This window comes from Euprymna scolopes, chromosome 21 (assembly GCF_053919585.1).
Source record: "Euprymna scolopes isolate OS-2025 chromosome 21, ASM5391958v1, whole genome shotgun sequence".
Lineage (NCBI taxonomy): Eukaryota > Metazoa > Mollusca > Cephalopoda > Sepiida > Sepiolidae > Euprymna > Euprymna scolopes.
This window is the reverse complement of record NC_136502.1, coordinates 99,229,470-99,256,969: the sequence shown is the minus strand read 5'-3', so window position 1 is coordinate 99,256,969 and position 27,500 is coordinate 99,229,470. Positions and strand designations below refer to the sequence as shown.

The 27,500-nt window shown below is 35.4% G+C and overlaps 1 long non-coding RNA gene and 1 pseudogene across 1 annotated transcript in view; both read left to right on the top strand.

Moving 5' to 3' along the window:
- The window catches only part of LOC145243018 (uncharacterized), a 245,296-nt gene that overhangs the window by 191,886 nt on the left and 25,910 nt on the right, over positions 1-27,500 (top strand). Inside the window, exon 4 of the long non-coding RNA XR_013862846.1 lies at positions 9,882-9,942. This is a non-coding gene — a long non-coding RNA (uncharacterized LOC145243018). The remainder of the gene's footprint in view (positions 1-9,881; positions 9,943-27,500) is intronic.
- LOC145243087 (5S ribosomal RNA) lies at positions 27,323-27,439 on the top strand (annotated as a pseudogene).

The following is a 27,500-nucleotide window of genomic DNA, read 5'->3' as shown; positions in this document are numbered from 1 at the left end:
TGTCAGTTTCTGGTCTACAGACATCTAACTTAATATATAGAGTATTCGAACCCATGCGAAACTTTATATTTGTGCTTTAGGCGGGGAAAATCGATGCAAAAGTGTGAAAATTAAACAAATGGAATTTGCCATGTGAAGGTCGAACGACGGCATTACGAATATGCATGCGTAACGTAATAGCTATGGTTCATGTTTTAATTTTTAGTCTTGCAGCAAACATGTCTTCATAGCTCAGGTATTAACGTCAAAGGAAAAAGTAAACCGTAAGCTAAACGTTTTGGTTTCGATTGTTGGTAGTGGCGCGCGAGTTATTTTTTTAACTTTTTAAATAATTACTATATATTGGGTCCAATATAATCTATATATTAATAGGATAACGTGTGTGTTCTTTTGTGTCATAAGATTTGATTTCGGTTTCGATTATGGTTGGTGGCACTTACGTCATCTATTCATAAATAATTTTACCAAGAATTCTTCATGAGTTTTGGTTACGGTTTCGATTATAGTTGATGCCACTCCAGTAATCTATTTTTTTTATTTTATTTTTTTTATTTTTTTTTTTTTTCTTGTTATAAATAATTTTATCAAGAATTCTTCATAGGTCTTGATTTCGGTTTCGATAATAACTGAAGCAACTTAAGTTATATATATATATATATATATATATATATATATATATATATATATATATATATATATCATAAGTCATAAGTTTTGGTTTCGGCTTCAATACAAGCTGATACACCCAAGTAATATGGATATATTTTTTTTATTTTTGAAATCGCAACTTTAAATTATATAAACATCAACAGAACATTAACTCTATAATAATATATACGAAATCTGCAAGAATTAAAATATTATATTTAAGCGTATTTTACGACCGGACTACGCCGGGCGTCCATAATGCCATGACTGGCATGAAGCAAAATTAAAGTTCTTTAATTTTTCAAGTTAAAGAACTTTAATTTTGCTTTATCGTAGCAAGATATGACTGTATCTACATAAAGAATAATAAAAAAAATATATATATAATTTGCTCTCTTTCATTGAGCACTGTCAACGACCCTTGTTGAAATTCAATTATTCTTAATTTTTGGATATTTTCCTACCTGGAATAAATAAATAAATGTATATATATATATATATATATATATATATATATATATATATATATATATATATATGCACACACGTTGTCGGTGTGTGTACAAAAGCCTCTACCAAACGACTCTCTGAATATTTGGCCTACAGAGCTGAAATTTAATCTAGAGGGTATTCGAACTTTTAGCACTTTTTTCGATTTAGTTCTATCTGGCAAAAATTGCTACCGAGAGGTCAAAAAATAAAAGTAATACAGTTGACATTGGCATAAGTAGTCGACTAAGCATGTTTACATGTATAAACCTACATTCATATGTTAAACAACGTTATTTTTTAATATTTATTCATATGCACATGCGTGGCTCGCAGTATAAGAAATGAGGCTGGAAACTTGTATTTTTGGCTTCGACATTAGCTGATAGCAGCTAAGTTATTTGGGGGGGGATACATTTACGATATAGTAGGTACAATATAATAATCAATATAGAATTGGATCTATAATAATAAATACGTAATCGGCATGAATTAAAATATCATATTTAAGCGTAGCTTACGCCCAGGCGGTTTGCTAGTACAGGGTGGAACAATAAAATTGTCGCCATAGAAAAGACATGATTCCATTTCCGTTTGATGAAAACCGTTTTTCTTTTTGTTTTTTTGTTGTTTTTTTGCAGACCATCTACTAGTTGGCCAGTTGTTTACAAATCCCAAGAGCAATAGGAGCCTTCTATTATGTCTGAAAGTGATACAATGTTCAACGAGCGAGATCGGAGATGCGCCGCTGTATAACTCATGCTCTCTACCAATCCAAGTTATGATAACAGGACCATTGTCAGCATGTTTGATGCCACAGCTCAACGAAGCTTCCGGCCACGATTATGGTCTTATGGTTTCAAGTGATGGCCACGTTATGTCATCTCACATCTTCGAAGTCTACTTGAAAGTCAATACTAAAGTGTACCTGGGTGTGCTGAAGAGTGTGGTGATCCTCTCGTACAGTTAGTTGGCCGCTGGCATACCATGGGTGTGGCAACAAGACGGCGTCAATCCCCTAGTCCAAAGAGACCCAAGCATAACTTCAGAAGGAGTGCTACAACATTGTACCCGACAGACATTGCCCCCCTCCTCTCCCGTTCTGAACCCGCTGGACAATTCTATTTGGTCATACGTCGAGAACATCACCAACATGACCTCCCACAACACCAAAGCCAGCCTGATCGCCACCAACCACCGAGTATTCGCCAAGCTCCCGCCGGCGCTTGTAGAAAAGGCATGCTGCCAGTTCCGGACCTGTATCGAGGCGGTAATTGAGGCTGAAAGCGGCTACATTGAATAGATGTCAGCTCTACTACATAATCAAGTTACCTGAATTGATTTTTTTCAATAAAAATTTAAAAATAAAGGTGTTGTGTTGTTTTATTTATGACGACACTTTTATCGTTCCACACTGTATAAAAGTGGCTTTGTGTGTGTGTGTGTGTGTGTGTGTGTGTGTGTGTGTGTGTGTGTGTGTGTGTGTGTGTGTGTGTGTGTGTGTGTGAAACGTCTCTATCAAACTGTTCTCTGAATATTTGGTCTATAGATTCAAAACTTACTATATAGTGATTTGAACCTCGGGAAATCTTTGATTTGGTGTTTAGTAAAATAAAAACAAAAAAAAATAGCTGTTAATGGATCAAAATAAAAAACAGTTGGCCTTTACAGATGTAAATCGGCCATCTTCTGGGCATGCGTTATTATATATTTTATGCTTGAAGTCGCTTAATTTTTAACCGTTTTTTTTTTTGTTTTTTGCTTTTTTAATCCGTCGGGTTATAGCTCAAACGCTAACGAGTATTGCTGGAATGCTGGTTTCGATTCCAGCTGATAGCACCGAAATCAAGTTTTTTGTTTTTCATTTTCGAAATAATTAAGATATATATTGGGTACAATTAATTAATCAATAAAGAATCCGTTCTATAATAATAAATACGAAATTTGCATAAATTAAAAAATAGTTAGGCGTATTTTACGGCTGAGCAACGCCGGGCGAGCTTCTAGTATATATATATATATATATATATATATATATATATATATAGTGACCGCCAAATTCATGGAGTGCTTTTGATTTTCGTAACAGAGTCTCTCTTTAAAAATCTACCAAAAATCAGGTAATTATATAATCAATATAAAATATTTATATTCAATAAGTAAAGAATGCATTTTATGAGTGTAAATTTTTGTTATAATTAAGTTTTGGGAACTTCATTACCCCCCCCTTCATCATTTGTCCCTTGTTCGATCCCTTAAAGTCCAAGCGATCCATTAAGCACACACTCATTTTGTGGGAGGAAGATGAATGAGTATAGAAAAACAAAAAACAAAAAAAACAAAATTCACAGGTTGCCTTCGATATCGAAGATCGAAATCCGAAATTTGAATGTGTTTAATTTTTTTACCCTTTGCGTTCTGAAGTCTGAGAGTCATTGAATATGTTATCAATAATTATTATCTTTCAGATTTTTTACGAAAACACTAAATATGCATACTTTTAAATCTTTAAAAATAAATTAATAATTTAATTTTAGAATGTGTAAACATTCCATGTACCAATACATAAAGAATGCTTTAAAGAATCGATAAATAAAAAAAAAACAGGGTGTAAAAATTACAATATTTATTATATCTGCAAGTGTGGTTTTACGTGAGATTTTTTTGTATGCAATAAAGAATTTTGAAAAATACAGTATGATCCAGTTTATGGAAAAGAGAGTGTGGATCATTGATTATTATTAATTAGAAAATAAGAAAGGAAATGATTTTAGTCATGAAATTAAAAACTGAATAAAAGTGATAGTAAAACCGAAGAATATTATGCCAAAAATATATCAATGTTTGATGTAAAAATAATTTTTAAAAAAATCAGTTTTTCTCTACTTTTAACAAGTATTAGAAAAATTTAAAGCTTGATTGATCAATTATTATGAAGGAAAAATGATGAAGCTAAAGAAAACATATTTTACCATAAATGGCGTTTGTAATTATAATTTAATTCAGTTATTTAAAAAAATGTGTTAGTTACATTAAAAGTCATGAACATGCTTAAATACATATTAAGACGCGACTGGGTTCCCATACCTAAAATCTAAGATGGCGGTGGTACTTAAAATGTATGAGTTCATGATAAAAAATGGAATTATTTCAATTTATTAAAATATAAGGTAATCATATTCTAATATTTTTGCATATTTTTATAACTAATTATAGTAAATTTTATTTAGACATAAAAAAGGTTAGTTTTATTGCTTCGAAAATCTTTTTTAAAATATTTGTTTAATTTACATTCTGCGAAGATTGGTATAAACGCGTTTTTTTTTTAATTTTAAAACTTAAAATTCTATTAAAAATTATAGAAAAATATTATCTTATTCTGCCTTTAACATAATAAACTTAACGGTTTTGTCTTTCGATTGGGGGTCACTATATATACATATACAGGGTGTCCACAAAATCTGGCTTACATTATGTAGCCAGACTTTGTGGAAGCATCCTGTAGATTATGTAGCCAGACTTTGTGGGCACCCTGTATATATATATATATATATATATATATATATATATATATATATATATATATATATATATATATATATATACAGGATGCTTCCACAAAGTCTGGCTACATAATGTAGCCAAACTGTGTGGACACCCTGTATATAAATATATATATATATTATATATATACACACGCACACACACACAAAGATATATATATATATATATATATATATATATATATATATATATATAAAAGAACAAATAGTTAATAAAACATGTTAAAAAACACTTTGAAAAAGTAAAAACATATTTTATCTGAAAAGGAAACACTTAATAAGTGGATAGCCCTTAATCCGCGGAGTTTCGAAGAAATACTTTCCTTCTCATAAGAGGGTAGGAATTAGCAAAATGCGGGATCGGATTTTGCATACAAAGGTATTTGATGAAACTGCAAGTAAGTCAAAGATCTTACTTAATTACAAAAAGTGAAGCAGAGGGAATATGGTGAAGAAAGAGGTGACTTCACGTGAATGGATAGTCTGGTGAAAGGTAAAATATCCAATGACGGTAAAATCCAAAAATGTAAATCCAAGAAAGTTAATTAAATATATATATATGTATATATATTTTTATATATATATATATATATATATATATATATATATATATTTATATATACATTCATTTTTTTTAAATTTACTCTCAATTTTTTAATACACCTTTCTTAAAAAACATTCATACATTTTCTTCTACACAAGCAACATAAATAAATAACCCCGAAAATATGTTTTTTTTAATTTGCGTTACAAATAAATAATCAACGCGACAATAAAACGTATTGTTTACTGTGTACGTTTTCAGCGCCCCAATTGTTTTGTTTTTTTTTTCGCATTTAAATTAAAAGATATATCAAAATTTGAATTTAACTTTAAGTATTATGGTATCTGTTCAGTGCACATTTACCTATAAGTACGACAAACCACTTATAATTCAATGGCTGTATGTTATTTTTCAAAAATAAACAATTATAAACAGAACGACTCATAGAAATCTGTCTATATTCTTTTTTCATTTTAATATACTTTCATAGAAATGTTTCTGTTATATCAAAAAAAAACTATTTTCATTACGTCACAAGTGTCACGCTCATACATTAATTCCATAGCTAATATAACATACTGACCCAACGGGTCACGGGTAGTCTAGTATTATATATATATATACATATAATACTTGAATAATGATAATATATACATATGTATATATATATATATATATATATATATATATATATTATTCAAGTATTATATATATACTAGCAAAAGTATCCGTCGTTAACTGGGTTCAAAAAAAGCCTACAGAAAATGGACTCTGATTTATGAAAGTATGATAAGTTTTGAAAAGGAAGGGTTGTAAATTTAGGTTGAATTTGGGGGTATCATACTTGTTCACACTGAAACACTTATCACAATATTCTGTGGATCTATATTAAAAAACCTTGTTAAACGTTGTGACACGCGAACGAACGCCCCATAATTTTATTATACCGTATTTCTTCAAACTGAAATATAATTATCAAAGTATACTTACGCAGATAGATATGAAAAGTCTTTATTAAAGTTTGTCCCTATTTCCATTCTATGAAGCCCAGGCGCGAACGCAGACCCCACAATTTTATTATACCATCCCTATTTAAGTTAAAACATACTCATCAAAGTATTCTTATGTACATCTATATCAAAAACACTTGTAAACGTTTTTGTTTTTAATTTTTTAATTTTTAATTTCCATACTGTGTGGATCAGGCGCGTAATCATCATTATGCCAGATCAAACATACCCATTCCTGTATCTCGATACATCTTCTATCATTATATGTGAACAGTTTTCTATAATAGTCAACCATATAGGAGCCTATTCGTGACCAGACACACACAGAGACGTTCAGCTTTATATTATACAAGATATATATATATATATATATATAATACTTAAAATATATATATTATCATTATTCAAGCATATATATATATATATAATACTTAAAATATATATTATCATTATTCAAGCATTATATATGTGTGTGTGTGTGTGTGTGTGTGTGTGTGTGTGTGTGTGTGTGTGTGTGTGTGTGTGTGTGTGTGTGTGTGTGTGTGTGTGTGTGTGTGTGTTTAGATTTATTCATTTACAACGATTACAACGATTATGATTATTAGTAGGTTTTTAATCCTCTGGAAGTTTATTTATTTATTTATTTATTTATTTATTTTTTACATTTCGTTAGCGCCAGCTGTACATTGGCGGTGTTTCCCATTGGCTTCATCTGAAATAATTAAAGTTTATGGCACTTCTCTTTGGACGCAAGTGAAAACTTTAGATGAAAATCTCAGTTGAGGTCATCAAAATCTTGGATGAGATAAATAAAGAGAAATCATTTTGAATATTTTTACTTTATTAAAAAGCAAATTATATTTACATTTAAACGTATACATGTACTTCAAAAAGAAGAATTGGATTGGGGCATTTATTATTGTAATTAACAGGGAAAAAAAAAAGAAATAATAAACAAATACTCAACAAATAAATGTTACCAAAGGCAAGACTCTTCTAATACCTGAATAAATTTATTTGTGAGAGTTCATATAGAAACGTTGTTTTAATTTGAATAAAATAAAATACGCATCAAGTGTGCTTGAAAGCCAAATCACAACGTAATATTAGGAAAATAAACAAATATTTTACTTGTTTGAAATTTATCACAAATATATTTCAGAGGTATACTCCATCTTCAGTGTGTTGTTTGGTTTCTTTTTTTCCTTTTCTTCTTCCTTGCCAAGTTGGAGAAAGAAGTGTTTGTAAAGATCGCGCGTTGTATCTCAGCGGTTGTATTTTGAAATGTTTGAACTGTGCGACGTCAAGGATGAGAATATATATATGAACTCTCATTCTTGACGTTATTCTCGCGTTGCCTACGCACAGTTCTAATTTTAACGCGTTTACTAAGTTCCAAAATGAGAATACATACCTCATGATATTTTTTAACTATTTATATTTATTTACTGTTGTTTTTAAAGGGGCAAAGTCCACAATATATTGTAGCCTACATTGCACTGTAGAGAACTTAATGTTGATTTTATGAAATTATTTTTATAGAATGGCTTGAATTAAAGTTTAAAACGCAAAAGTCAATCATCATCGTTCAATTGTGTTCTAAACAGAACATATATTCCAGACGCGTCCCTATCATATCAAAGAACCCACTGTTGATTTTATATGCCTGGCTTTCCGCTGGTGCTTTGATAATGGCTTTGCTAGGGTAATGATGTGACGAACAGTCAAATGAACAGAGAAAGAAGGAGAGTGGATATAACAGCAATAAAACTGTATAGCCCTTATCTCCACTTCTCTAAAGACTTTTCACACTGGCTTGCTAAAAGAATCGGTCAATATTGGTCAATATTTTCAGCTGTTTACGCAAACTTTCAAGTAGCATGTTGTACAATAGCAACGAACTGATACAATCTGGCTTTGTGTTAAATCAAAATAAATCTTTTCTTGTCTTACAATTTTTAATCAATTACAAGGAAAACATTTGAGAAAAAAATATACGCGGAAATTACCGAATTTGAAAATTTACAACAAAAAAAAAAACATCAACAAAAACAAAATAATAATTTGTAATTAAATATTTATCAAATATAAAAGAATCGGAACCGGGAATCGTATCGGAATCGGAAATTTAGAACAGAATCGGTAATTGGATCGGAATCGGGGAAAATTTTGGAATCGTCCTATATATATATATATATATATATATATATATATATATATATATATATATATATATATAGTGTACATATTATATAGTAGTGATTTAAAAATTTCAGATACAATCGAAACCAAAACATATAGCGATTCAACCTTAGTCGCTACCGATAGAGCTATCGACAGATGGATGAGAAATTAAACATGAATCTTCTTTAACGCATAAATGTATATAATTGCGCATGCGTACAAGTAATACGTTTAATCGACTTACTCCTGACAATTTCCATTTTTTTTTTTTTTTTCAATTTTGTCTGCCTCGCAGTTATTTTTACCGGCTAAAACCCATAAAAGAACGGCCTACGAAAAAAAACAAAAAAAAAACACAATAATTTGACTCGCCTCGCGCCGTCAGAATCAGCATTATAACTTTCCAAAAGGAGGAAAATACTCTGGAAATAAAGTTGGCGAAAATAAAATCCGAGGCTCTGTTATTACAAGGACAGATTTTCCATTGCCGCTTTCCGTCAACCAAAGCCAAAAATGGACCAGATATGTTCCCGATTGGTCAGATGTTGAAACCCCAAATAAGTGTTATTTGTCCTTTGTGTTGGAAAGGTATTTATGTACTTTTTTTGTCCCGTCATGAACTGTATTTAAATGTACACACACACACACACACACTCTCTCTCTCTCTCTCTCTCTCTCTCTCTCTCTCTCTCTTTGCATTAGACAGTCATAGACGAGCACACGTATATACACACGTGACACGTTCAAACATATATACACTATGTATACACATATTCGTAAGAACATTTTATACCACTAAATGATACATGAATTTAGACACGTATATTTAAATAATATACACTCGCTTATATATATCCGCGATAAAGCAACACAACCAAAGCGCTCGAAAGTAAAAACAAGACTCCATTGAATTTCTCGTCGGTGTGTTTCCTGAAGATTTTATATATATATATATATATATATATATATATATCAACAGCTCAAGATTTGATATATAAATCAACAGCTCAAGATTTGATATATAAATCAACAGCTCAAAATTTTATATATAAATTATATTTGTATGATATGGCCACGCCGGGCGGCCATTACTATATATTAGGTACAATATGATAATCAATAGTAAATCGGCTCAATAATAATAAATAGAAAATCTGCATAAATTAAACTATCATATTTAAGCGTGTTTTACGACAGAGAAACACTAGCTACCAATAATGTCGTTTTGATTGTGAAATATTTCAAATTATCAAATATTGCTTATCCGTTTCTCTTTCAATCCATGAACGTTCGTTTTTTTCTTTTCTTTTCTTTTTTTTTGTTTTTTTTTTTTGTTTTTGTTTTTTGTTTGTTTTTTTTTGTTTTTTGTTTTTTGGGGTTTTTGGGGGGGGATATTTTTGATAAAAATCTAATTGATATACGTATTTTTTTCTTTCGTTTTAGATTCGACGGTCGGTTTTCGAACCCGTATGAGGACAACGAGATGTTTTGACTTAAGACACAGGTAAATGAAATAGCACATTCATCTACTTGTATGAACATTTACCATCGTCCCATGATCCACGTTGCAAATGAATCCTAGTAGTCTGTCTCTTTTGCATTTTATATATATTAGCAGGGAGACCCAACGTTACCGAGATTTGTAACAGGTTGGCACCCTAGAGTAACAATCGAGTAAGTTAACTAGTTAAATATGCAATTTATATAGCTAAGCTTAAAGAATTTAAGAATATACGGTTTTTCATCAAATGAATACAAATTAAATATAAGGAATACCTACAAATAATGAGAATCGAAGCAATAGAACATTTCTGCTGATTGCAAACGTCAAAGATGACGCAATTGTCTAGTATTGGAAGAGGTCAGAGTTTTAGATGACAAAGAAAAAGCTTGTTATATATTAACAATGAATTGAGGGAAATTAGTCAGTGATTCGCTAAAGCGAACGACAGACGTTTAATTGTGTAGCCTACCAGATAAGCATAAGAGTCAGTTCTGGAAACCGAAGTCAGACAATTATCAAAATTTTAGCTCATTTCGATCCAACAAAGCGATTCAATCTGAGTCGACGTACATGTGTTTAGAGACCAGACTAAGAATAGATAAAAAAAAAAAAGAATTTGTCTTGGTGTATTGATGTTAGGAAAGGTCCTTTATTCCAGACAAGGGGGAATTGAAGACAAGAAACGGCAACGGAGGAAACTTGACTGCAAGTATGTGAATTGGAGTCATAAAATGAAATGTGCATAGTTTCTACCCACGTGATTAAAAACGCATTGATAACAGTAAACACATGTCATTATTTAAATAGACACTGATACGCTGTATATACACCGTAACGTGTCATCATTTAATGCCATAAAAAAAGAACTGTGCGTACAGTTATACATACATAACAACACACGCTGAGTTTTGCCACTCAGTAATTGAGAGCCCAAGCCACCTAATGTCTGGATGCCCAGTCTTATTGGCAGATGGTCTTTACACTGTCTGCCACAACAAAGTATGTAAATACCTCCACTGGAAGATCTGTGGAGAGATACAACTTGGCAGACCGACGAACATCTGGGAACATGAACCACCACTGACAACATCAAACGGAAAAGTGACAGTGTTTTATGACAAAGACATACAGGCAGGCAGATACATAAAAGACAAGGCCATCAAATCAAATAATGTAAAATAGAACAAGCCCGAAAGAACTGCGCTCATTATCGATCTCATAGTCCCAACAACTGTTTAGTGTACGATCTTTTCAGAGACGAAATGGACTTTTCTTTAAGCTAATCGGATTAGAGTATAGTACACCCAATAATGTACGGCACAATTACGTTGACACACCGGTTCTCGCTAGATCACTGAAGTTAAGCAAACTTGAGCCTGGCAAGTTACAGATGGGTGACCATTTGGGAAGGCTAGGCGCTGTATGTACTTCTGGGAAGATTGGGCGTGGGGCCAGCATCCTCACATCGAAAAAAGAACTCCTCGCTACAAAAGCATCTACAAAGTTGTAGATGGCCTGTGCCCCTCCAAGGGATCAAGGCTATGGATGGATGAAAGCCCAATAATAATGAATGGGAAGGTAGGCAATTTCAATTCTTTATGAAAGAGTAAGCATAATAAAACAAAAGACGAATAGAAATAATATCAGAAATAAAAGACTAATAATTAAAAAAGAATTTACAATGAATATATATATATATGTATATATATATATATGTGTGTGTGTGTGTGTGTGTGTGTGTGTGTGTGTGTGTGTGTGTGTGTGTATACTACTGGCCGCCCGGCATTGCTCGGTCGTACAATACACTTAAACATGATGCTTTAATTTATGCAGATTGCCTATGTATTATTACAAAATCAATCTTCTATTGATTATTATATACTAGCAGGAATAATTTGTCCGGTGGACTAATTCGAAAGCAATAATAATAATAATAATAATAATAATAATAATAATGTCGTTCATCAAATTCCGTCTGTGTTTGTTTACAGTATCGTCAGCTGATATTTGGGCTTGACGATGAATGCTCTAGAAACTCACTTCTGAATAATGTTTAGTTTAAAACTATGCAAACGAAGAAATGATTTGTGGCGATTTTAAATGGTATCTCCTCTTTCATCGTAAATTGAATTAATTAATAAGAAAAAAAATTTAAATAGTGATGAACACCCGTGCTTGAACAGGGAATAATTTCATCTGCAGTCGAATGCTCTACTACTGAGCTATATCTCCAGATGACAATAAATGTATAGGAAAACAAATCCAAAGGAGGGAACGACTAAAATAGAATCAAACTATCAGGAAGAAGAAAAAAATGAGGGAACGGCTAAAATAAATATATCGTTATGATAATCATAGGATGGAGAGGAAACGCCTTGGAGACTAATCACGCCCAGGCCCAAAACACAATCACTTTGCAAACAAAGAGAAGGTCTCTGTAAACTGACGTGAATAGTCGCCAAGACCTTCAGATGAAATAACGAATGAGCGCGACTTGGAATAAAAAATGAGTTACTACTGAAATTCATTGCACATCGCGGGTTTTTAAGCAAATGGTCCGTTATAGTAGAACCATACGTATTACTCAAAACATCCGTTGGTCGGTATATTCCATTCCGGATTTTGCTGGGTACATGTTGTTGACGCAACCATCTAACCTAAGGGTCGGTCTGCCAACGTAGTTGGCACTACATTTGAATTGATAAATAACATTATTCATATGATGAGGGTGGGGGACGCAGAACGTCCTTTCGAGAGGACGGCAATAAAGATTTAGTCGAAAACACAACACGTACATTAGAGGCAAAATAGCAATGTTAAACAGCTGAGCTAATCTCTTTGGCGAATTTTTTCACTTATTGTCCCTAACCAAGGTAAACGAATGTAAATTGGACATTTAGTCGCCATCTTAGTTTTTATTAGAGAAAAATTGTTTATTTCCCTTTTTAGAGCGGAGTTAATCACATCAAGCGGGTACGCATTATTGGACAACATATTGGCGATCGTTTTCAGTTCTTCATCCAATTTAGATTGTGAACAAATCATGAGGGCACGATGTGTTTAGGTCCAAATTAGATTATACTTTCGTTTGTTGGGGCAGAATGAATTCCAACGTGTATACAGCCCCGTAAACGTTGGTTTACGGTAAATTGATGTAAGATTACTTGATGGAGTTTTCGTTATCAATACATCAAGAAAGGTTAAAGTAGAATTACTTTCTCCCTCCTAGGTATACTTTAACACGGGATGAATTTTGTTGAGTAAAGTGAAGAATTTGTTTGCCTCTGTTTTATTATTGAATAGGCAACATGTGTCGTCTACACATCGAAGTAGACAAACGGTTTTTACCATGGATACAAATAAAAACTCAGTCGTCCTTTTTTAACAGCTATGATAAAGTTTTGTTTCGCTAAAGAATAATTATATATATATATATATATATATATATATATATATATATATATATATATATATATATATATATAAAATTTTAGTCATTGAATGAATTTATAAAATTTATGACGTGAAATGTTTGAGTTTCAGATCAAAAGATTTTTATTATTCTATGTAAGGCAAAGAATACATTTGAAATATTTGCTCTATCTTGTATATCGAGCAATTCTTATTTGTGGTGGGATAATACTTATAGAATATTACTGCCAGTAATATCTTGTAAATCTTATAATCACAGGTTTTCATAACAGCTGAGTGTTGGATAATTTTATTCTGAAGTATATATATATATATATATATATATATATATATATATATATATATATATATATAAAGCTGTGTGTGTGTGTGTGTGTGTGTGTGTGTGTGTGTGTGTGGTCACGAATAGCCTCCTATCTGGTTGACTATTTTAAAACACTGATTACATATAATGATAGAAGATGTATCGAGACACAGGAATCGGTATGTTTGATCTGGAAGAACGGTGGTTCATTAAAATTGTGGGGTCTGCGTATGCGCCTGGTCCACAAAGTATGGAAATAAAAAATTTTAAAATTTACAAAAAAAAAAAACGTTTACAAGTGTTTTTGATATAGACGTACGTAAGAATACTTTGATAAGTATGTTTTAACTTAAATAGGGATGGTAAAATAAAATTGTGGGGTCTGCGTTCGCGCCTGGCCTCCATGGAATGGAAATAGGGACAAACTTTAATAAAGACTTTTCATATCTATCTGCGTAATTATACTTTGATAATTATGTTTCAGTTTGAAGAAATATGGTATAATAAAATTATGGGGTGTTCATTCGCACCTGACCTCCATAGAATGGAAATATGTCACAAAGTTTAACAAGGTTTTTTAATATTGATCCACAGAATATTGTGATAAGTGTTTCAGTGTGAACAGGTATGGTATAATAAATTATGGGGTTTATCTATTTTATTTTTACTTTCATCATATTTTGCTTTGGTTTTGATACCCCAAATTCAAAGCTATCTCTTTACAACCCTTCCTTTTCATAACCTATCATACTTTCATAAATCAGAGTCCATTTTCTGTAGGCTGTTTTTGAACCCAGTCAACGACGGGTACTTTTGCTAGTATATATATATATATATATATATATATATATATATATATATATATATATATATATATATATATATATATATATATATATATATATATATATATATAAAGGAACTTTGTCTTTAAGGCTGTGTGTCAGTGAGTTCGTTCCCTATGGACTCGAGAATAGCCCCAGTCGACGTTTTTGAAATTTCACACAAAGGTACTTTATGTGTCTGACAGTGTTTTTCGAGAGGTTTGTGTCGGAAAGTCTTCGATAAGTATCGATAATCGAAATAATCCGATGAAAGAAAAAAAAACAGTCTATTTAGACTAGCCTAACATCACAAGTGCATTTGAGAAGTTTTATTACCACACAAGTCGAAAGGCCCAACATATAAAATCAACAGTAAGTTCTTTGATATGACAAGGGCGCGTTTGAAATGAATGTTTCTATTTAAAGCACAATTTAACTTTTACTTTTTCATCTGAAACTTAAATTAAAGCCATTATCACCGCACAAACAGTAAGACTAGGCATATAAAATCAACAGTAGGTTCATTAATTTGACAAGGGCCCATTCGAAATTAATACTTCTGTTTAGAACACAATTGAACCATGATACTTGACTTTTGCATTTTAAACTTTTATGCAGGCTATTATATAAAAAATAATTTTATAAAATCAACATTAGGTTCTTTACAGTGCAATATAGACAAAGCTATAGACTACCAATGATATTGCGAGACATGAAAAATAAGTCCCACGTCTACAACACAGTGTTTGAGATGGTCAGTGGCAAGTGCTCTAAGGAATTGTTACTCTAAATCCAGGGGAAATCCGGTGGAAGGCCGTACATGTGACTGCAGTACTTAATAATGCCACGCAAGCAGAAAAATCCTCTTATTGCACATTAGCAACGAAGTCTATTTTGTACTCTGTCAAGGCAGGATAGGCTGTTTTTAACAGCTGCTGCCCAGATATGGCAGCAATATTCACTCCTTGGGCGTACTTGGCTTTTATATAGATAGAGAATTGCATCAGTAGGGAGTTATCTTCTGGAGCGGTAGAAGGATCCCACCAACTTTCCAGCGACCTTGGCAACAGACTTGATGTACGTGTTCCATTTCAGATCAGGAGTAAAGGTCAAGCCTAGAAGCTTGTCAAAACATGGGGCTTCTCCTAGACGAAAGCCATCCATTTCACTTGATGCCAGATGGGGATCAGAGCGTTGATGATGTAAAGATAGGAGCTTGGTTTTAGATGCATTAAAGGTAACCAGCCACGTCTTCCCCCACTGTACCACGCGCTCGAGATCAGAGGAGAGAGAATTAGAGAGAACTTTGTCATTTACAACCTTAGCTGTGTTGCCGTAGATGGTCGTGTCATCAGCATAGATGTCAACGAATGATTTAAGTATGTGTTTTGGGAGATCATTGTTGTAGATCAGGAAGAGAGTTGGGCCCAGGAGGAACCCTGAGGGACTCCAGCATTAATACTGCGGGCCTTTGATTTTTGTTAATCAACTACTACTCTTATGGGCCTATCAGATAAATGATTGAGAAAACATTTCCAATTATACCGTACCTGGAATTCTTGTGAAGTAGGCCATCATGCCATACTTTGTGGAATGTCTTTGATATGTCAAGAGCAATTGCCCTAGAAAGGAAGCCTTTGTCAAGAGATTCGCTAATCCTATGAGATATAACCGTTAGCACATCTTGCAGGACGGAAACCATATTGCGTGCCACTAAGAAGGTTATTTCTGCTGAGGTGGTTGACTACTTCTCTATTTAATATGGATTCCAGCAACTTACTCATAACACACAGGTGACTTATTGGTCTGTACTGAGAGGGAGATGACTTATCATCTGCGTTCTTAAATACAGGGCATGCTGATGAGGTTTTCCAGGGTGTTGGAAAGCACTTCTCCTTAAGGCAACGCTTAAACAGTTTCGTAAGTATGGGAGCAAGTTCTGGTTGAAGCTTTTTTAAGACTATAATTGGGGTGCCGTCAGGGCCAGTTGCTTTACTGGAATCAAGGTTCTTGATTAGCTTGGCGACCTCACGCACAGATATTTGTATGTTTCCTAGCGTGTTGTGTGTTATAGGAGGAAATACGGGGAGTTGATGGCCTTCGTCGCATAGGATAGAATCAGCTGCAAAGTTCTTGGCAAATAGTTTGGCCTTGTGTTTTGTTATGTTTTCGTTTCGGTTCCGATTCTAATTCATAATTAAAATCACACACACACACACGCATATATATATATATATATATATATATATATATATATATATATATATATATATATATATATATAATAGCAAAGATACCCGCGCATCGCACGGGACTTTTCTGCACACTTAAGGTAAGCGATTTGTGGGCACCTTTCCTGTAAGTGGATGTTGTAAGAGAGAAGTAAATTTCAACTCGATGCTTAAATCTTATCTAACACATTGAATACTGAAAACATACCACACTCAGATCATATCAGTTTTTCATCATATCCTTTTGTAGAACATTTCAGTGAAGAGCCTCGTGGTAAACTACATTTCTGCTTCTTTGATTTGGAGCCAGAATGTAGAGTTTTTCTGAACTTCCTGTCCTGATGGAGATGTAGAACATACCGTGACTTCAGCATGGTCTGATGTCAGGTCTACGCCAATGGTTTTAAACGTCTGACCTTTACTTTTATTTATGCTCATTGCAAAACACACCTTCACAGGAAACACCCCCCGGCCGCCGCCGACACATCCCCCCCCCCGCCCCAATATAAACAAAATGTTTTTTTGTGGGACGGGGGGAGTCAACGTGTGGGTGCTCATGTTAAGTTAAATTATCATAGAAAAGTGAGCCCCACCTTATTGAAACTAACATTTCTTCAAAAAGTCCCAGGGTCCAGGAGTTCATACCATGCAAACGGTAAATTTGCGACGGGTTTGATTATCAGATTTGGTGTTAGAAGAAAAAAATCGGTTTGTGTCAAAAAACGAAAATAAATGTCTTTTTTTTATGATAAAAATAATTATTTGTCCAATCCTGAGAAAGTGAAAGGAGGCCTGGGGTCATTTTTTGGCTCGTTTGTCTCTTTTTGGTGTTTTTTAGTAAATGCACGGGCGGCCATCTTGCTTGCCAAACTGTACGTTACGTTGGATACTGAATTCAAATATGAATAACTAATCGTTTGCGCAAGAAATAAATACAATATTCGTTCTCAACGTCCCCTAAACCCTATTAAACTCGACAATTCAAAGGTGAATGCCAAGGGGTCGGTAAACTAAAAAAACACCGATTTGTGGTAATGATTATATCATAGCGATGTATGTGATATTATATATGGTAAAAAATATTATTAAATCTATATAATTATAAAACTCAAATGACATTGTAACAGGTATTGTAACCCAACATCCGGTTTACGACTTCCGGTTGCGTATGCGTACATAAACATAAACCCATAACAGCGTAAACAAATAAACATAAATCTCTACTTTTGCATAATTTGACCTGCGCACTAAAATATTAACGCTGTTATTTAGAAATTATTATTTAACATGGGAAGGATGTTGAGTTTTGCAACTATTCTGTATTACAACTATACTGTCACAATTTTCTTACAAATAAATCAACTTTAACTAGTTTTCAGTGTCCTAATTGTTTTTTTTTTTTTTTGTTTTCTTTTTTTTTTGTTTTTTTTTGGGGGGGGCGTTTAACTTATCCAAATAAAAAATTGTTAATACTTTCTTCATTTTTTTACATCGTTCATTTCCGTATTACGTTTAAGTTATTTTAACGCCATTTTCTTACAAATAAATTTACATTAACCGTTGACAACCATAAGAGCATTTTACAACGTATTGTTTTACTGTGTACGTTTTAGCGTCCCAATTGTTTTTTTTTCGCGTTTAAATCAAAATATGTATCAAAATTTGAATTTAACTTGAAGTATTATGTTCAGTGCACATTTACATATAAGTATGGCAAACAAACCACTTATATTTCAATGGCTGTAATTTTTTTTTATCAAAAATAAACAATTATAAACAGAACGATGAATTATATCGGCGTAAAACTGCTAAATACATTGAAACCCCCCCTCTTCTGGATAACTCAACAATAACAAATAAAAAAGGTTAGTACTCATGCAGAGAGTGATCCAGACGTAACACAGCGCATGCCTGGCTTTCTTCGGAACATGACGCTAACAGCCGGAGTAAGCTGAGTGTCGCCGAGAAAATTAAGCCGTCTGATGAAACATAAAGCTGAACCAATGACAATGTAGCGCGATGGTTTTCAACGTGACACGCGTTCGCACGAGTTGAAAATTCAAAGCAGCAGACGCAATTTGGAAGAGGAAGAAAAGAAATCAAATTAGTAAAAAAAAACACCATTTCGTACTTTAACGTCAGAAAAAAAACATGAATTTTACAGCGTTAAGTGAGCAGCTGGAAACACCACCGAAAGTTTTAGGCAGACATACATACATACATACATACATACATACATACATACATACATGATGGCAGCAAATTCGCTTTCGAACATTGCCATCACTCGATATAGCACAAAAAGGTATATAGAAAGAAGAAAACATTCAGTGATGGGCTGCACGAATGTGGCTTTTAAGCCCTGCTAAACTCTGGCATTCCTTAGCACACATTGACACATTGTACAGACATGTGCACCACTTGCAGCACGTTCTTGCTGTTCTTTTCTATGCAGGATCAAATGCCGTTTCAAACCGCCTGTCGTTTTGTACATCCGCCCGCAGTTGACACAGGTTAACTCTGGAAACTCAAGACTGCTTTGTGACCCACTGCGCCGATGAGCAGACTGGTGACTCATCGGCCCAGTTCTGCTAAGACATATTCTTCCGCACACCTCACACTCCAGACCAATTTGGCTTCCCCTCCCATCCACGGCTCCTTTCACTCTTCCTTTCCGGATATCGCGCTTCAGTCGCTCATACTGGGTTCGATCCGCCTCAAACATGCCCACATCTCCCCGCAAGGTCCTTCTGCCCCCTCCGCGATCCAAAGCAAGACTCTCCTAGGTTCTTTCATCAATCTCACATTTTTTTAAGGTGGATCTTAAACAATCCTTAAATCTCAATTAAGGCGTTAGAGCCAGACGTCTTCCCTCGGCGAGCTCGCCATAAAGGAGTTGTTTAGGAAGTCGACTGTCTGACATCCTCACCACATGTCCACTCCATCTCTGTCTATGCTTAATAACGTGAGCCTCAATGCTAAGATATTGGGCCCGTTCAAGTACTTCCACATCACTGACATACATTTGCCAACCCACACCTAAGATTTGCCGTAGGCACATCTGGTGAAATCGCTCGAGACGTCTCAAATGTTCCCTGTATGTTGTCCAAGTTTCACAACCATATAGAAGAGTAGAGAGAACGCATGCGGCATATACCTTAATCTTAGTTGGCAGCAAGATCCCATGACGTCTCCACAGACGCCCGTCCAACTTTCCGAAGGCATCACTTACCCTGCTGATCCGTAACGATACCTCATCATCCAGGGCACCAGACATACTCAGTGTGCTACCCAAGTATACAAACTTAGTGACACTCACTATCCTTGACCTACAGATATAAACTGATGGCTCATAGTATGGCATGCCTGGAGCAGGCTGATACATTAAGACAGTTTTTTTTCCAGATTGATGATCAGGCCCAATGCGTTTCAGGCAACCGCAAAAGCGTCCACAAGATGCTGCATATCAGTCACCGTATGAGCCACCAGATCACAGTCATCCGCATAGAGCAAGCTACGAATCGTGTTGGTGAGTACCTCTGTACTTGCATTGAAGCGCCTAATGTTTAACAACCCCCCAATAGTTCGGTAACGAATATAGACACTATCAGAGCACCACCACCCCCCAAATGCCATCTGAAAGACCATGGTGAAATACAACGCAAACAGTGTGGGTGCTGGAATTTCTCCCTGCTTATCACCATTTTCTACTGAGATAGGATCAGCCAGCTTTCCCCCAACGTTGATCACAGCCTTCATATCATCGTGGAAGAGCTTTAAGATGATTACAAACTTGTCACGACAGCCAAGCTTTTTCAGAATCTCCCACAAAGCATTCCTATTGACTGTATCAAAGGACTTGGTTAAATCGATGAACACCTGATACACTCCCTTTTGCTGTTTTATACATTTCTCCTGCACTTTCCTGGCTGTAAAAATCATATCCACTGTCCCTCGACATCTTCTGAAACCACACTGCGATTCAGGCAAAACATCGTCAGCAATGTGCTCCAGCATTCTGTCGAGCATGATCCTACAGAGCACCTTACCGACTATTGACAGCAAAGAGATGTCCCGATAGTTCCCCATTCATCTCTGGTACCCTTCCCCTTGTATAGCACTACCATCAATGCATCCCGCCAATCCTGCGGAATACACTCATCCCGCCAAGCAGTCTGCAACAATTCCGCTAAGCGTTGCATCATCTTGGGTCCAGAACATTTTAAGACCTCCGCATGCAAACGATTCGGGTCAGGAGACTTTCTATTGTTCAGCTTATGGGCAGCTGTTTCAACCTCCTGGAGAGAAGGAACCTCTACCAAGATATCCTTGACCGGATTGCTAGAAATCGACCTAACATACTCCTGATCAACGTAAGAAGGGCTGTTCAGGAGGTCATCGAAATGCTCCCTCCATCTATGAAGAATGTCGGTAGGGTCTCGAAGAAGATCCCCACCATCTTTCGAGCGCAGAGGAGTGATAGGTGATCTGGATTGTCTGTAAACCGCGCGCAGTAGGCTGTATAAAACCTTGGTGTTGTTCGAATCCGAGACGAGATGTATTTCCTCAGCTTTCTACCTCCACCATTCACCCTGCATGTTACGCAACCTCCTCTGCACCTCGTGCTTGATTGCCTTAAACTTGTCCCTCAATCGATCTTGCTCACCATCCGTCAAACCACAACCGAGATAAGCGTGCAATGCCGTGGCTTTTTAATCAAGCAGAGCCTGAATTTCAGTATCATTCTCATTGAACCAATCCTGATGTTTACGCTCACAATAACCTAATACTCTCTCACTTTGCATCAAGACAATCCTCTCACATACCTCATAGACAGATTCCTTAAAAGCAGGCCAAGTGTTTTCACAATTAATCTCTTCCATCTCGTTTTCTCCCTCACAATATTGTCCCTTAGATGGGCAACATTAAGTCGCTTTGGGATAGCCACCCTAGCTCCCCTCATCTTGGACTTCACACTTAATCTTTGCACGGACCAACCTATGGTCGGTCCAGCACTCTGCACCCCGCATGACACGAACACTACAGATATCCCTTATCTCACGTTTTCTGAATAACTCATAGTCTATCAAGTGCCATTGTTTGGAACCAGGGTACATCCAGATCGTCTTGTATTTATCCTTCTGCTGGAACACGGTGTTACTGATTTAAAAACCCATCTCTGAGTAAAACTGCGACAACATCAGACCATTGCTATTACATTTGTTCACTCCGTGTTTACCCAACACATCCCAGGTTTCAAAATCTCTTCCCACCCTAGCATTAAAATCTCCAAGAATGAAGATCTTATCAGCAGAGGGAATTCGTCTAACTACACTGCAGAAAGCAACCTTTTCATTTTCTGTTGTATCCATAGTGGGTGTACAGACATCAAAAAAGTTGTATAACGACCATTTACCAGAGGTAACCTCTATAGTCATGATCCGGTCACTCACCCCACAGGGAAGTACTTCCAGGCTAGAAAGAATTGATGCCTTTATAGCAAAGGCCACTCCTGATTCCCTCTTACATCAATTCGCTCTACTACTCCAGAAAATGGTGTAGGCCCCAGCCAACTCAGAAAACTGTCCCTCATCAGCCAGCCTGGTCTCAGACAGAGCAACTCTGTCTATGTCATAACGTTGAAGTTCCTTAGATACAAGAGCAGATCTACGCTCTGGACGCGTTATTGCTGACGGCAAGTCAACAGCCGATGGTCATTGTCATATATTTCCTCGCAGTAGCATGATTGAATGTTTTGCCGTTTTAGGCTACAGCTAGCCTTTTTTTGCTATGAAGATACACGAGATGGTAAAAAGTATATCTAATTTATATCGAGCAATGCCTGTGTATGAGGATTGTTATAGTGGGGAAAGACTTTGCACCGAGACAATCCCAATCTCTAAACAATTGCCACATTGATCCAAAAAGAAGAGCAAGTCAACATCATTGGATGCAGCAGTCATCGCAAGTTTTATATCAGTTTTCCTTCTCCTAAGGAGGTTGCCTTCACTACGTCTTACAGAGCCCTCTCCACCCACCATGCCATTTGATCAATGACTGGAACTTAGGTTGCTGGACACCAGAGCATATTCTACACGCCGGTGGGTCATATATGCCGCAGCTTACAGGGCCTAAGCTCCTCTGGAGGTTTCTGTCAGGGTTATCTCACCCTTAGCCTTTGGTTAAATAACCTTGGCCCACAAGGCAGTGGAGGTCCAGTTATACGGCGCAGGACACTCGTCGTTCATCAGAGACCCGTCTGTGTGGCAGTGGTCACGACGTGCACGTGGGGTTGATTTGTGTGGGAGAAGCACAGAAAGACGCTAAGACATCTGTGTGCTTTTAACACACGTCCACCCCAGACCTTGACCACTACATACATACATACATACATACATACATACATACATACATACATTTAAACAGACAGGTGAGATTTATATTAGAGATGGACTAAATAATGGACTTCTTGTAATAAATAATTTTCCGAAGAATTCTCCATACGTTTTGGTTTCAGTTGCGATTATAGCTGATGGCACTTAAGTCGGGTTTTTTTTTGTTTTTTTTTTTTATAAATAATTTTACCAAAAATTCTTCATACGTTTTGGTTTCGGTTTCGATTTAAGCTGATGCACACAAGTCATATGGATTTTTTTTTCAAATCACAACTTTATAATATATAAAAATCGATAGAACATTAACTCTATAATAATATATACGAAAACTGCAAGAATTAAAATATCATATTTAAGCGTATTTTACGACGCCTTGCCTCCCTTCTAGCTTAGATAAATATATTTGCAATTTTTACAAAAGCCGTACAATAATATCAGAGCATCTCCATTTACGCTGAACATCTACAGAATGCTAACATCAATATATTACATATGAATGAGTCCTTGTGGAATTTCCACGGGTCGCGCTAGTTGAATAATAATAGTAAAATCCTATTTCTTGATGTATTTTTACCAACATTTCCAACAATAGCTTTGACACTTCTGTATATAAAAAAAACTATAAAATTCAGTTTCATGAACTTTAAGAGCGAATATCCACCACGTTACAAAAAAGCTATAATTATATCCGGATTAAATCGCAAAAAAACCTCATCCTCTAGAAAAGCATTACTTATCGAAATAAAAAATATAAAACAGATACTCATTAATAAACACCTTTCCAACTACATCGTTGATGAACCAAATAAAACTAATGCTACAACCCTACAAAACCATACAACACTCTAACGATAATATTAGCCGGCGCCATAATGTAAATTCTATTAATATATTTTCTCAGAACCAAATGCATCCAAATTTTAAAAGACAATGACATCATCTGTGGATCAGGTGTTTTAGTGCTGCCTTCTGCAATCGGGTCAGCTTTGCGACGCTTGTCTTGCATTCGCCAATGAACATCATAGAAACAGGTCACACTTTCATTATCATTTGAATTTCTCCTGCTTTTTGTCACGTTAATCAGATATTGCCGCCGAGGTCATTGTATAAGAGATTAATGTATTAAAAACATTATTCTATAAATACATAATTCAATATTTGATAAAATAAAACGATTCATATTATTTTGGATTTACTACTCTTATCTTGAATGTTATTTTAACGACGTCTCAGTCGATGTAAAAAACATTTCTTCAGGTGTATGTTGTTGAACTCAGGCATTTTACTGTTGAACTCCGGAATCTTTCTGTTGAACTCCGGAATCTTTCTGATGAACTCCGTAATCTTTCTGATGACCTCCGGAATCCTTTTGTTCAAATCCGGAATCTTTCTACTAAACTTCAGAATCTTTCTGATTAACTTGGAATTTTTCTGATGAACACCGGGATCTTTCTGTTGAACTCCAGAAGCTTTCTGTTAAACTCCGGAATCTTTCTGTTGAACTCCATAATCTTTCTGATTAACTTGGAATCGTTCTGATGAACACCGGGATCTTTCTGTTAAACTCCAGAAGCTTTCTGTTGAACTCCGAAATCTTTCTGATTAACTTGGAATCTTTCTGATGAACACCGGGATCTTTCTGTTGAACTCCAGAAGCTTTCTGTTGAACTCTGGAATCTTTCTGTTGAAATCCAGAAGCTTTCTGTTGAACTCCGGAATCTTTCTGATGAACTCTGGAATCTTTCTGTTGAACTCCGGAATCTTTCTGTTGAACACCAGAATCTTTCTGTTGAACACCAGAATCTTTCTGTTGAACTTCGGAATTGTTCTGTTGAACTCTAGAATCTTTCTGATGAATTTTAGAATCTTTTTATTGAACTCCGGAATCCTTCTGTTAAACTCGGGAACCTGCACGGAATTTCGAATGGACCCCCTTCTTTAATTCACAGGGGAAGCACGTTCTTGGGTTGTCAGCAATGACTGGGTAAGTAATTCCCGGGTCCTAAGTAATTCGCAATTGTTATTTTTGAGTGTCGCCCGCACTGAGAATTGAATCTTCAAATGAAAGAGTGTCACTTTACAACTGTTTTTTGCCAAGTACTTTATTCGCTACGCAACGAGTTCGATAGAAAGATTCTCAAGTTCGATAAAATCCAATTGAAGAAGGTCGAAGGTTCCTTCGATCGAAACTTTGTGATAATGACATTCAAGATGAGAACAGTAGTCATATGAATCCAAATAATACTTACAATCAGTCCTCATTTGAAAATTTCAGAAACGAAATAAACCCAGTTAACCTTAACAAGGGGGTGACAAACGTACCGATGACCTAACGGCGTTCCTCTTTCAAAACATCAAATCGTTTTTATTGGATGACACGTGTGACGACACATTTGTGACCTTGTTCCTAACAATATCGGCGATAGACGATAGACATCTGGTAGTATAAGTAAAGGACAACAAACGATAAAAAAATGCCGATCTTCTGATCAGATTTTTATTCCAACAATATGGAGATGTGCCTTGTTACGCGAGACTTCCTCAACAGCCTTGACCTATAAATAACGCGCTACACCGGGGTCTATCGTGAAGAAACATAAATCTACGAATGCCTCTCTATTGCTACAATTCGAGGAAAGTCTTGAAATCTATTATCTTACTGCCACGCAAGGACATCCCATAAAACTTCGGAATAGATGCCCTTTTTTAATTTGGTGGCTGAAAATGATTTTTATAAACATATTTTTTCAAATTGTATTACAAATGGCATTCTTTTTTTTTAATTGAACTACGAGTTTTAGAAGTGGCGCACTTTAAATCAAGATCCTTCACAGAAAAAATATTTTTATTATGCAAATATGTTGTTGAATTCGAAGATTAATTTTTGTCATTTATAATTGAAATACAATTTCGGCCATATGAACCCCCCTCGGCTCGCACGTATATGACGTAATCTAAATATCCAATTCTCACAATTCCACGAATCAAATTAAACTGTATTAAGAAAATAACGCGTCCAATTGGTCTATTGTATCTGGTTTATCAGTATAGACATGGGACTTTACATGTTCCGAAAGAAAATAATCTAACGGGGTTAAATTGCATGATTAAGGTGGCCAGTTGATGGGTTTATTTTGTGAAATTATTCGTTCATGAAATGTTCTTCTCAGTAAATTGATCGTATCGCGTGATGCGTGACATGTGGCTTCGTCTTGTTTAAACCATATAATGACTGGCAAGCCAAACTGAACTTAAATTAACCGATAATCGTTAAATCTGCAATTAAAGTAAATACAGTTGACAATTTAACGTCATCAGTATAGACATGGGACTATATAACATATACACACGCGCGCGCGCACACACACGCACAGACACATATGTGTGTGTGTGTGTGTGTGTGTGTGTGTGTGTGTGTGTGTGTGTGTGTGTGTGTGTGTGTGCAAGGTTCCTTCAATAAGTTTCCAGACTTTCTGTATGGGCACTTTTAATGATAGTACACGCATGAAACTCTAGTTCCCTTTAAAGTAATCTCCTCCGGCTGCAATGCACTTGTACCGTTCTAACAACTTCTAAAAGACCCCATGGAAGTCATCGTGTGTGAGCGTGTCAATGACCTTCGTCACAGCCTCTTTCATTTCTTCAATTGTCTCATAACGAGAGCCTATCCCAGATGATTGCAACATGGTATCTTTAAAGATTGATGTAAACAACTTCTTGTTGAGCAGTCCTCCGAAATAATCAAATTCTACCCAATTTCAAACGCTACAGATCATTACAGTGTTGTCTCACCGACCACTTGGCAATGATCAATTCTTATCCTCGAGTGGCCTTCATGCCTTGATATGCGATGACTCTGTAGAATAGTAGCGTTAGTCGTAAATGATCGCAAGTTAATATTTAGGACCTTTCTGAGGCAAGTTTAGTGGCATCTCTCCAGGATTTTAATGTGTCGACTGGAGTTGTGGACTGGTGTATTGGCCTAATAGAAATGCCACTGATCCGATTTGAAGAGTGCTGGCCTCTTTCAACGGAACCTTTTCTTGAACTCCCTCAAAACCTCAACATATTATTCCTTGTTTACTGTTTGTCCAGTAGGAACCAGTCCATGTAGATGACGTGCCTCATGAATACAAACAAGAAGTATGATCTACTATTTTTTTCGATGGTCATTACTGTGTCCGTTTATTGCCGATATACGGCATAATCGGGTTGACTTACCGGTTCTCATCAGATCACCGAAGTTAAGCAACGTTGAACCTGGTTAGTACCAGATGGGTGACCATTTCGGAATTCTAGGCGCTGTATGTGCTCTCCGCTTATCTCGGCATTTGTTTCCAGTCGTCCTGTACATACACTTCACTTGCCACTG